The sequence below is a fragment of the Micromys minutus genome (genome assembly GCF_963924665.1).
Source record: "Micromys minutus genome assembly, chromosome: X".
NCBI classification, from domain to species: Eukaryota; Metazoa; Chordata; class Mammalia; order Rodentia; family Muridae; genus Micromys; species Micromys minutus.
In genome coordinates this window covers 62,419,998-62,433,014 of record NC_137970.1, presented here as the reverse complement: position 1 = coordinate 62,433,014, position 13,017 = coordinate 62,419,998, and the positions used below count along the sequence as shown (strand labels likewise).

General features: G+C 37.3%; 1 pseudogene across 1 annotated transcript; it reads left to right on the top strand.

Annotated features, from left to right (window-relative positions):
• Positions 1-10,036: 10,036 nt before the first annotated feature.
• On the top strand, positions 10,037-11,145 carry LOC308415736 (F-box only protein 28-like; annotated as a pseudogene). The gene has a single exon. The product of its transcript is annotated as an F-box only protein 28-like (transcript).
• Positions 11,146-13,017: the final 1,872 nt, after the last annotated feature.

Here is a 13,017-nt window from a genome sequence, read left to right as displayed (position 1 = left end):
AAAGAAGATAAGGAAGGACAATTTTTACTCATTCAGGGGAAATCTGTCAGGAGGAATTCTCAATCCTTAACATACATGCTCCAAATACAAAAGCAATCACATTCATAAAAGAAACCATACTAAAGATAAAAATACATTTCACCCCACACAATAATAGTGGGAGACTTTAATACCCCACTCTCACCAAAGGACAGATCATGGAAACAGAAACTGAACAAAGACACTGTAAAACTAGCAGAAACTATGAACCAACTGGAATTAATAGACCTCTACAGAACATATCATCCTAAAGTAAAAGAATATACCTTCTTCTCAGCACCCCATGGCACCTTCTCAAAAATTGACCACATAATTGGACACATAATGAGTCTCAATAAATATAATAAGATTGGAATACTCCCATGCATCCTCTCAGATAACCATGGTCTATGGCTGTTCTTTAACAACAACTAGGACAACAAAAAAACCCACATACACATGGAAACTAAACAATGGTCTGTTAAATGATAGCAGGATCAAAGAAGAAATAAAGAAAGAAATTGAGGATTTTCTAGAATTCAATGAAAACAAAAACACAACATGCCCTAACCTATGGGATGCAATGAAATCAGTACTGAGAGGAAAACTCATAGCTCTGAGCACTTACAAAAAGAATCTGAAGAGAGCATACATCAGCAACTTGACAGCACAGCTAAAAGCGCTAGAACAAAAGGAAGCAGATACACCCAAGAGGATTAGACTGCAAGAAATAATCAAACTTAGGGCAGAAATAGACCAAATCGAAACAAAAAGAACCATTGAAAGAATCAACAAAACCAAGAGCTGTTTCTTTGAGAAAATCAACAAGATTGATAAACCCCTAACCAGACTAACTAGAGGGCAAACAGAGAGTATTCAAATTAACTAAATCAGAAAGGAAAGTGGAGACATAACAACTGAAACTGAGGAAATTCAAGAAATCATCAGATCCTAATACAAAAGCCTATACTCCCAAAGTTGGAAAATCTGGAGGAAATAGATGAATTTCTAGACAGATACAAGTTCTTAAAGTTAAACCAGGACAAGGTAAACCATCTAAATAATCTCATAACACCTAACGAAATAGAAGAATTCATCAAAAGCCTCCCAACCACAAAAATCCCAGGTCAAGACGGGTTCAGTGCAGAATTTTATCAGACATTTATTGTGGACATAACACCAGTACTCTCCAAACTATTCCACAAGATAGAATCAGATGGAATACTACCTAACTCTTTTTTGGAGGCTGTAAAACCCTAGTTCATAAACCTCACAAAGGCCTTACAAGGAAAGAGAACTTCATACCAATCTCACTTATGAACATTGATGCAAAAATACTCAACAAAATCCTTGCAAACTGAATCTAAGAACACATCAAAAATATCATTCACCATGACCAAGTAGGCTTCATCCTTGTGATGCAGGGATGTTTTAATATAAGGAAATCCATAAATGTAATCCACAATATAAACAAACTCAAATAACAAAATCACATGGTCAGCTCACTAGATGTTGAGAAAGCATTTGACAAAATTCAACACCACTTCATGTTAAAATTCCTGGAAATAACAGGAATCCAAGGTCCATACCTAAACATAATCAAAGCAATTTACACCAAATCAACAGTCAACATCAAACTTAACGGTGGGAATTTAATGCAATACCACTAAAATCTTGAACTCGACAAGGTTGCCCACTCTCCCCCTACCTATTCAACATAGTACTGGAATTCCTTGCTGGAGCAATTAGACAGCAAAAGGAAATCAAAGGGATACAAATGGGAAAGTAAGAAGTAAAAACATCACTCTTTGCTGATGACATGATAGTGTACTTATGTGATCCCACAAATTCCACCAGAGAACACCTGCAGCTGATAAACAAGTTCAGCAAAGTGACTGGATAAAATTAACTCAAACAATTCAGTAGCCTTCCTATATTCAAAGGACAAACATGTGGAGAAAGAAAATATGGAAAAGATACCCTTCACAATCGTCACAAAAGCTATGAAATATCTTGGTGTGACTCTAACTAAGCAAGTGACGAACCTGTATGACAAGAACCTTGAACCTCTAAAGAAGGAAATTGAGGAAGATCTCAGAAAATGGAAAGATCTCCCATGCTCATGGATTGGAAGCATCAACATTTTAAAAATGGCCATCCTACCAAAAACAATCTACAGATTCAATGCAATCCTCATCAAAATTCCAACCCAGCTCTTCATTGAGTTGTCAAGATCAATGTGCAATTTCATCTGGAATAACAAAAGACCTAGAATAGCAAAATCCATCCTCAACAACAAGAAAACATGTGCGGGAATCACTATCCCTGATTTTAACCTATATTACAAGGCAATTTTGCTGAAAACTGAATGGTACTGGTACAGAAATTGGCACGTGGATCAATGCAATAGAATAGAAGATCCAGAAATGAGCCCTCATGTATATGGTCACCTGATTTTTGACAAAGAGCTGTAAACATGCAATGGAAAAAAAAACAGCCTATTTAACAAATGTTGTTGGTTCAACTGGCACTCAACATGCAGAAAAATGAAAATGGAACCTTTCTTATCTCCTTGTACAAAGCTCAAGTGTAAGTGGATCAAAGATCTCCACATTAAACCAGATACACTGAAACTATTAGATAAGTGAGTAGGGAAAACCTTAGAACACATAGGCACAGGAGAAAATTTTCTGAACAAAACACCAATGGCTCAAGCTCTAAGGTCAAAGATTAACAAATGGGACTTAATGAGATTGCAAAGTTTCTGTAAGGCTGACGACATTGTCAAGAAAACAAATCGGCAGCCAACAGAATGGGAAAAGATCTTTACCAACTCCACATCAGATAGAGGCCTAATATCCAAGGTATACAAAGAACGCAAAAAGCTAGACACCAGAGAATCAAACAACCCTATTAAAAATGGGGTACAGAGCGAAACAAAACGTTTTCAATTGTGGAATATGGAATGGCTGAGAAACATCTAAGAAAGTGCTCCACATCGTTAGCCATAAGGAAAATTCAAATCAAAACAACACTGATATTCCACCTCACACCAGTCAGATTGGCCAAGATCCAAAACTCAGATGACAGCAGATCCTGGCAAGGTTGTGGAGAAAGAGGAACACTTCTCCACTGTTGGTGGGGTTGTAAAGTGATACAACCACTCTGGAAATCAGTCTGGCGATTCTTCAGAAAATTGGACATAGTACTACCTGAAGATCCAGCTATTCCACTTCTGGGCATATACCCCAGAGACACTCCAATATACAATAAAGATACATGCACCACAATGTTCATAGCAGCTCTATTTATAATAGCCAGAAGCTGGAAAGAACCCAGATGTCCTTCAATAGATGAATGGATACAAACATTGTGGTACATTTACACAATTTAGTACTATTCAGCTATCAGAAGCAATGACTTAACTATATTCTTTAGAAAATGTTTTCCTCTAGAGAATATCATCCTGAGTGAGATAACCCAGTCACAAAAGAACAGACATAATATGCAGTCACTGATAGTGGGATGCTAACCCCAGAGGCTCGGACTGCCCCAGAAACAATTCACAGACTTTGTGAAGCTAAAAAAAGAAAACAAAACTAAACAAACCAACAAACAAAAAAAAACCATTATGCTCAATCTTTGCACACCAAGAAAATGTTGACTAATTCCGGGTTTCATCCTGTTTTACCTGTACATTTTGCTCATTGTAACTAGTAAAACCTTAATGCCGAGTATCAAACCTTAAAAAAAAAAAAAAAAGAAAAAAAAAAAAAAAAAAAGCCAAGCACTGACAAAAATGTATTTGTATACATTTATGAAAAATCTTTAATTTTTTTTTATCTTTGTTTTTTTTAAAATAAAGTTTTTAAAAAAAGTAACACATTACATGCTTCCTTATAGCCTTCATTCCTAAGGGTTCTGCCTTGAGCTATAGATGCAAATGTAATTCCCTATGGGCTTTTATGGTGTAGTACTTAGGTTAGGTTTCTGCCTTTGGCTAGCTTCAAGATTATCCACTACCAACTGTACAGAGGTGCCAAAAATGCTCTCCATGAGATAGAGAGAGAGGGGGGGGGATTTTTAAAAGACACCAAGCCAGTTTTACAGAGAGAAGTCTCAGGTACAGACAGAATGAGCCAGAGTATGAAGAGGAGTCAGATTAGAACATATTGTCACTGTTAATATGAGGGCAGGCAGAGCAATTCTGTCAGAAGCTAATTGTATCAGTTATTTTTTATTATTCCGAATATAGTTTGTTTGGGTCATGGTAGGAGTTAAGAGGATAGCAGAGGTAGAGAGAAAGAAGAGTAGAGAAGTAGAGATGCAGAGGCAGGCCATGAGCACTTAAAGAGAGGGGGGAAGGCAATGGGGAGAGGAGGGAAATAAGGGAGAAAACAAGAGAGCAAGAGCACAACAGAGCATGGGAAAGGAAGAGGAATAGCAGTTATCTTGAAGAAAATTTTTGAGTGAAAGCAGCTGAGTTGAACCAGATATCCCTGAGTTCAGAAAGAAGTAAAAGGGTGAGCTATTCAGCTGTAAGCCACAAAGACAATGTACTTTTTACACTGTTCTACTAACCATTACATTTCTTCCACTTTTAAAACATTTCCTCTCTTCTTTCCTCTGTTATAATGGCTTCTAACTTCATAGATCTCAGTGTTTTCTTTTTGTTTTTTTTTTTTGTTTTGTTTTCAGTGTGTGTATTTAAATCTAGATTCATTTATAAGAGATAACATATCATATTTCCTTCCTAGTATAGCTTATTTCATTGTAGCTTCCACTTGTATCCATTATGTCTGAATATCTCCATATAATGGTTAAGAAGACATTGATACAGCTGAGGATTCTTGCAGCTAACTATCAGAATGAACTCAGGGATCCCAAAGAGATTGCTATAGAAACTACCCAAGGAGCTGAAAGGGGTTGCAAACTCATGGGAAGATAACAACATTATTAACTAACCAATCCTACAAACTCCTATGGAGTTAAACACCAACCAATTTGTGCACTTTGAGAGACGTATTGATCCAGTTGCATATGTAGCTGAAGATAGCAGTGTCTGGCAAAAATGTGAGAAGAGACTTTTGTTCCAGAGAGGGCACATTTTTCCAATGTAGGGGAATGCCAGTTGGAATGGTTAACATCAAAAAACTCAGGTGACAGCAGATGCTTGTGAGGATGTGGAGAAAGAACACTCTTCTACTATTGATGGGGTTGTAAGAAGTTACAACCACTCTGGAAATCAGTCTGGTGGTTCCTCAGAAATTGAACATAGTACTACATGAAAACTCAGCCATACCACTCCTGGGTATATACCCCAAAGAGAGTCCAACCTATAACAAGGACACATGTTCCACCATGTTTATAGCAACCTTATTTATAACAGCCAGAACCTGGAAAGAACTCAAATATCCATTAGTACATGAATGTATACAAAAAGTATGGTATATTTACACAATGGAATACTACTCAGGTATTAAAAAATGACTTCATGAAATTTGTAGGCAAATGGATGGAACTAGAGACTATCCTCCTGATTGAGGTAACCCAGTCACAAAAGTACACACATGGTATGCACTCACTGATATAAGCAGATACTATCCCCAGAATGCTCTGAATACCCAATACCCAAGAAAAAATTCACAAACATTATGAAGCTCAAAAAGAAGGCCAAAATGGAGATGCTTCAGTCCTTCTTAGAAAAGAGAACAAAACTCTCATGGGAGGAATTGTAAGATCAAATAGAAGAATTGGGATTGAAGTAAAGATCACTCATATGCCACCTTACCTAGGGATCCACCACATATGCAGTCACCAAATCCAAGCACTATAGCTGGTCCCAACAAGTACTTACTGTCAGGAACCAGACAGAGATGCCCCCTCAGGGACTATGATAGAGTCATATAGATTTAGCTGCGAATGTTTGCAGCTAACCATCTATCTGAATTTCGGGATCTCAATAAGGTGGCAAAATAAAGAAACTAAGATGCTGAAAGAGGTTGCAACCTCATGGGAAGATAACATTATTAACCAAACAAACACTCCAAAACTCCCATGGAGTAAAACACCAAAATTTGTGTGCACTTTGAGAGACCTATTAATCTAGTTTCATATGTAGCTGAAAATAGCCGTGTCTGGCATCAATGGGAGAATAGGTTTTTGTTCCAGTGAGGGCATGTTTTCCCAATGTAGGGGAAAGACAAGGCAATGGGTTAGAGAGGGGGAACAGAAGGGAGTGCTCTTTGGTGAAGGCAACTGGAGGGGGAGGGTGATGGGAGCAGGGTGGGGTAAAGGGATAACATCTCAAATGTAAATACTTAGTATCTAATAAAAAAAGATAACAAAATAAAAGAGAAAAAATGTACAGTCAAGGGTTTTGACGAATAGACTAAAAACCTCAAAAAATAAAGTTTGTAGAAAGAAATAATAAAGAGATTGGAAAAACAGAACAAAACAAAAAGGCAGACACACAAAGACAGAGAGACAAGATAGACAGACAGACAGAGACAGATTAATTTAACTGAATGTGATGGTTCTCACACATAATCCAAGTACTTAGTGGCACCAAGGCTGGTAAATCTTCTGAGCTTGAGGACAGCATTGACTCCATACTAAGTTCAAAGTCAGCCTTTATTACATGGTGAGTTTATTCCTCAAATGTTACCTGCCAGAAACTAAACAAAACAAAACCAAAGGTAACAGAAAAAATTTGGAGATCCTTGACTGATTCTGATATACTCTTCACCAGAATGCACAATGTCTAGTATCTGTGGCAAGGACTTTAATTTTTTCATTTGTCTTTGACTCATTTAAAAATGATTATAATCAGAAATTTAGTTCTATTTCTATATAATTGAATAAAAGAAATCATTTGAAGATTAAAAAAAGAAACCAATATGAAAGTTACATTCAGGGAGTTTCCCACTGTATTTACAAACTATAGAGACAGCTAATAAATCAGTGGAATCCAAGGAATGGCACAAGATAATACAGGTAGTTGAAGGACAAGTGATACTCAGGGCAGTGAGGCTATTCTGTAAATTCATGGCAAGTAGATGAATGATAAAAGCAAGAAAATAATAATAAAATTAGATATAAAGAACGTAGAGGTTCAGAAATTCTTACAAAATAATCAGACTGTGATTTAAATGAAAATACAAAATATTTCCTTTGCAAAAATCAAGCTATTTTAAAAAACAAAATCTACTTGTTCATTTTATTGTGATAATCTACATGCATAAACATTAAGGTTTGTAAAGTGAATATGTTATTTTTGTTCACTTAACGTGTCTAATATGCTTTATATTCAATACAGATTATCTCTATATATGTATTCAACAAATTTAATCAATTTTTGGACTATGCTTTTTCATTTTCTATAGTGTTTTGTTTGTAGGTAAAGACTTGTAATTATACATTATCAGGATACCAGGAGATAGGTGATGCACCTTCAAAATCTGATATCTGGTCAGATAGAACAATTAAGGGAGAATGTGGTTAGTAACATGAGAATCAAAATTAATTTTTGTGTGTGTGTGTGTGTGTGTGGTAATACACACATATCATCTAGTATTTAGCAAGTATAACAGGATTTTAAATGATGAGGTAGAGTGTTAAGTCAATGGTGCATACCACTTCCTGCTCTTGTAATGAGTCAGGGTTTGGTTCCCAGGCACCCACTGGTATCTCAAAAAAACATAAACTGTAGTTCCAGTGTATAATATATTCTTCTGGTTTCTTTGATAGCAGGCATGCAAATTGGACATGTATACACATATACAAAATACTCATAAATTTAGGTCAAATGCTAAATCATTGCTAAATATCATGTTGAAAATCAATTTTTCTCAGAAACATTTTTGGCTAGAGAAATGAGATGAGATAAATACTTCCTCAAATCATTATCCCTGGTTCCTTACGCCATTTTCCACTCATCTAACCTATTTGATTTCTCCAGGTATTTCACATCTGTGATTGCACTTGACAAATCCTCCATTAGAAGTTAAGGCTCATTACATCTAGACTTTCTGTGAATTTCCCTCCTCTCCCTGTAGAGGTGTGTGACTATGGGTATAACAAACCCCACATGAGGAGGAAAAAAAAAAAAACTTTTGATATTTGTATTACTCTTCATATACTTTCCCATTTGTCACATATTTTTCTGCTATCACTATTAATGAAGCTATGACTTTTTAGCTTAGACTATTTTAGCAAGCTGTGAAATAGCCTAGTTTGGTGTCTACTGTGAATAGAAATAAACTTCGCCAAGATGCATTATAGATCACGAGCAAATGCATCAAACTTGACTATAATCGATCCAATATTCTTGCTTGCTTTTGTCAGGTAAGTATATAGTATATAGCTCTCTGGAAATTCATAAGAAACTAGAGGCCAATAATATTTGCTTTAATATTAGGTCAGCATTTTAACAAGGATTGTATGGAGGACTACAAAAGGGATGTTATATAGTGAGGAAATAAATTGGGCATATTACCTGAATGCTATCATATGCAAAAAAATCTTGAATATCTACACCTATATAACTTTTGTATTTTTTTAAATATCTATAGTTTTCACATGAACATTCACATAATTTTTAGCTATTTTCACCAATTTTATATATATATATACATACATGTATTTTATGTGTATACTGTTTAATATAAAATTATATACATATTACATTTTAAAATTCATTCTATTTGTATATATGCTGATTATCAAGATATTTTGAAAATGAGAATCTCATATTTTTCTTAGACTTTAATTATTCAGAAAAGTGGTGGGAGAAATCCAAGCATGGTTATTAAAAATCAGGGAATTGACTGTTAAAGATTGGTTTAGTTTAGTTGTATGTGTGTGACTGAATGTATGTATGTGCACCCCAAAATATGTAGATACTCATAGAAGCAAAAAAAAAAATGGAATTGGATACCCTTGAAAAATTTGTAGACAGTTGTCAGATGTCAGATATGGATTTTAAGAACCATGTACTCTCAATGACTAAGCCATAGCTCCAGCTCTAGGACCACCTCTTTACAAAAAAGAAAATTACAATGTGTCTTGTTTTATATTTTGTATAATATTAGAGTGAACATAATGAGATCTGATAAGTTAATGTATACAGTACATGTAGTATACTCATAATACATATTACTTTATACTTGTTTAAGGGAAACATTTAACTTTCAAGGGACTTTAATGTATATTAAATATAATTAATTATATAAAATTCTTGTGGTATACATTATAAATATGAGTTTAAGTTTGATTAAATAGATCTTTCACTTTTAAAACAAAACAAAATAAAAGTTAAAAATTAGATTTAATACATACCACTATGTTGCTAAGTCTAGCCTGGGCATGGTAGGGAACAGGGTAACCGGTTCCCAACCCTGGTACAGAGCTAGTATGACCTGACAAGTGTGGATGGTTGCTGTATATGTAAGGCTTGTTTGTTTAATAATGCACATGTTTTCATGTTCCTCCTTTTAGGCAATATTAATGGCTTCATAATAATCAGAGACATGAGTCCAAAAGGTGAGGGTGTGGTTACTGTTTCAGCCAAATGGTAAAATGCTATGACTTTCAGGGCAACCATTAAGACTGTGAGAAAGAACTTTGAAAACATGAGTTCAAAAATATGTAATTTCTCAACTATGCAAAGTATAAGGAGGCAATATGAATATTATATGAAGTGTTTTGTAAACTTTGGAAAAGAGAGTCAAGAGCACTATGGGGCAGCCTGTCAGAAAAATACAAAGGCAAACAGATACAAAAACTGGCATATTTCTGAGTTTAAGGCTAGCTGGGAAGGTGGGAGTTTAGGTCTAGGCCCAGGCATAGTAGGGATAGTAATGCTGGGGGTGGGGTGTCCCACTCTGCTAGCTTATTTTCTGTGCTTAACAAAGGCAGGCAGAGCTCTGAATTATTCTGCAATGTTAAAATATGTATTTGTTGCATCTTTTAAGAACCAAGGGGCCCTTACAGTGGAGGAAGGAATCAAACTCCCAAGATGGTGGTGGTGTCTGAGGAGCGGATGGCTGAGGAAGGAGGCGGCGGCCATGGCGAGGGCGATGGCTCCTGTTCGGCCGCCCGCTCCGCTCAACGACAGACCCGGCGCCCGAGTCTCAGGCCCCACAGCCCGGATCCCAGGCACCCACCGCGCCCGCGCTGCCACCGGACCACCTGTCTCAAAACAATACACTGGTGGCGCTGCCCATCGTAGCCATCCAGAACATACTCAGTTTTCTGTCCTACGACAAAATCAGCCAGCTCCTCCTGGTTTGTAAAAGAATGGACTTGGTCTGTCAGAGAATGTTGAATCAAGGCTTTCTGAAAGTGGAGAGGTACCATAACCTATGTCAGAAGCAAGTTAAAGCACAACTACTGAGGAGAGAGTCAGAAAGAATAAACCATTCTTTAGCTCGTCATGCAGATATCCTTGCTGCTGTGGAAACAAGGCTGTCACTGCTAAATATGACCTTCATGAAGTATGTGGATTCCAACCTCTGTTGCTTCATCCCAGGAAAGGTGATTGATGAGATTTACCGTGTACTGAGATATGTCAATTCTACCAGAGCCCCTCAGCAAGCTCATGAAGTGCTGCAGGAGTTACGCGACATCTCTTCCAGGGCAATGGAGTACTTTGATGAGAAGATTGTTCCAATCCTAAAGAGGAAATTGCCAGGATCATATGTGTCTGGAAGACTCATGGGCTCTCCTCCAGTTCCCGGCCCGTTTGCAGCCCTGACAACAATGCAGCTCTTCTCCAAGCAAAACCCATCCAGACAGGAGGTTATCAAACTGCAGCAGCAGGTCAAAACCAATGGTGCTGGTGTGACTGTCCTCAGGCGTGAGATTTCTGAGCTTCGCACCAAAGTGCAAGAACAGCAGAACAGCTTCAAGACCCAGACCAGAAACTGCTAGAGCAGACCCAGATCATAGGTGAACAAAACGCACAGGTTGGCAGAGCTGGAACGGAAGCTCCGAGAAGTCATGGAAAGTGCAGTAGGAACATTCTCAGGGTCTGGGCAGAGTGAGGAGTCTTCTCGGAAACGAAGGAAGGCAACAGAAGCCATAGACTCTCTTAGAAAATCCAAACGACTTCAGAATAGAAAGTAAATTGGTATATGGCTCTAGCTCCGAAGGAAGACGTCCATGGCTAAGAGTTTAAGCAGTTACTCCTGTCAGGATATTGGAGCAACATGGTATCCCTTAGGCTTCCAGGCGATCAGACGCAACTTACACTTGGCTCTTGTGGTTGGCATCCTTCGCGCTTCTCTGGTAGAGCTGATGCACAGAACCTTCTTACCTTGCAATAGATTTGTACTAACCATACCCATCCTATCATGTTTGGGGGCTAACCTTGTTCCTGTGCAGGTGATGTGTTAAATTTGTTTCTGCATATATGCACATTACATGCAGATTTTAAACAAACCCATTCTTGACAGACTAAAAGTTAAGTTTAATTCATAAAATGTCCTGTTCACTTGAAAGAAAAAAATCTACTGTTTAAATGGACACTATTTTTTTTTTTAAGTTGACTTTTTGTTTGTTATAAGTGACCTTTGTCTGGAATGTCTGGGAAGTGGTTAGTACTTCGGTATTGAAGTGATGGGTAGGTAAACGGAGAGGGCTGAGTATTGGCTGTAGAGAGGGCTCTACAGTAGTGACTCTTTTTATAAACTACTGGCAAGGGGTGTTCCAGGCGTTAGATCCATGCTTTCGGTTTCCTTAGGGCCATGTCCTCCGTTTGCATGGATGGATGCATGCATTGCCTAGTCAGCACACTTCATACAGCTCTTGCACTGGTGTTCATCTTGAACCTCTATACTTCACATGTTAGAGCTGCGCCTTCATTGATTTAAGCACTCGGCATCCTCCTCCTCAGCAGCTTGCCTGTCGGGGGAGAGCTGTCAGTCCATTTGTCCTCCAGTTTTACAGGCACAGGAGACTGTTAAAGTCCATTGATGTATCACTTCTGGGTTCAGGTACACCGGCTAAGAAAGAACCTCAAATCCAAGGCTCTATCTGTAGACAGACATCACACCTCTGAGAACTAGTCATGATCTGACTCATCTCTGTGCTCCTGAGTCAACCATGACTTAATAGGGACCCAATTGAGGGAAAGTTTATTGAAGAGAATTATACCATTAAAAAAAAAAAATTCATTTCTGGGGCATGACCCAAGTGAAGCTTTTCAACACACTTTCAAGCTCTCATAACTCTGAGCAGAAGCTTTAGTCTTGTTTGCACTCCTGTTTTGAGCTTGTAACTGGAAAAGCGTGTCTTGCACTGTTCAACCTTCTGAGTGGTCATCGTAACACCCTCCAAATTGTATAAAATGGTTTTTTCTCCCGGTTGTATATTTTGAAACATTCAACTATCACTGTCCTATTTTTATTCTAATTATGTACTAAATTATGTAGTTTTGTTCTTTTAAACATCTGTTGCTTTGAACTTTGTTAATTTATAGAAATGTAGGTGTGAGATAGTAAAAACTATCACTTTCCAGGTGAAAGATGATACCCATGTAAAAAACTAAGGTTTTGGTAAATCCCACAGTGGGAGAAAAGCACAAGGTTGTCATCTGTCTGCCATGACATTACTTTTACCAAGTGACACTCTCCTATCCATTCTTAGTATTGTCCCTTCATGATCCTGCCCTGGGGTTTTGCTTAAGTCTCTGTCTGACTTTGAAAGTCCCTCTACAATGTAGTGTCTTCAGTGAGAAACTGTAACATGGTATCCGATTGTTTCTTGGTTTGTTGGGAAGGTAATTTTAAAATACAGAGTTTCCTAAAAAAAAAAAAAAAAAAAAAAAAAAAAAAAAAAAAAAAAAAAGAACCAAGGGACTTGGGTCAAGAGAAACTAATCTATGGGATAATCCAAAATGAACCTGAGTTAATAACTGAATTGATATGTAAATAAAAGACTAAAATTTGAACCTGCAAGAGATGTGCTATCTCAACAGTTTTTAGAATAGCAAGGAAA